Source organism: Carlito syrichta, unplaced genomic scaffold (genome assembly GCF_000164805.1).
Source record: "Carlito syrichta isolate Samal-C Ts95f unplaced genomic scaffold, Tarsius_syrichta-2.0.1 Scaffold126553, whole genome shotgun sequence".
Taxonomy (NCBI): Eukaryota; Metazoa; Chordata; class Mammalia; order Primates; family Tarsiidae; genus Carlito; species Carlito syrichta.
This window is the reverse complement of record NW_007070649.1, coordinates 94889-95165: the sequence shown is the minus strand read 5'-3', so window position 1 is coordinate 95165 and position 277 is coordinate 94889. Positions and strand designations below refer to the sequence as shown.

Genomic DNA, 277 nt, shown 5'->3' with positions numbered 1-277 from the left:
GAACCGGGCGTGGTAGCGCGCGCCTGTAGTTCCAGCTACTTAGAAGGCTGAGGCGGAAGGATCGCCGGAGCCCAGCAGGTCGAGGCTGCGGTGGCCGGGAGCAGCCACTGCACTCCAGTCTGGGCGACAGAGACTCCAACTCAAAAAAAAATAAGTAAATAAAAAAATAAAAGCACAAATAAGAAACATGCTGGTGAATGACCATGGTCTTGGGTGCTTCATTTCACTTCTGCTGTGATTCACTTTCTTTTTTGTTTTTTTTTTTTTTTTTTTGTCG

General features: G+C 47.3%; 1 protein-coding gene across 1 annotated transcript in view; it reads left to right on the top strand.

The window, feature by feature from the left end:
• The window catches only part of GGCX (gamma-glutamyl carboxylase), a 15227-nt gene that overhangs the window by 2619 nt on the left and 12331 nt on the right, over positions 1-277 (top strand). The gene's annotated exons all lie outside the window — the stretch shown is intronic.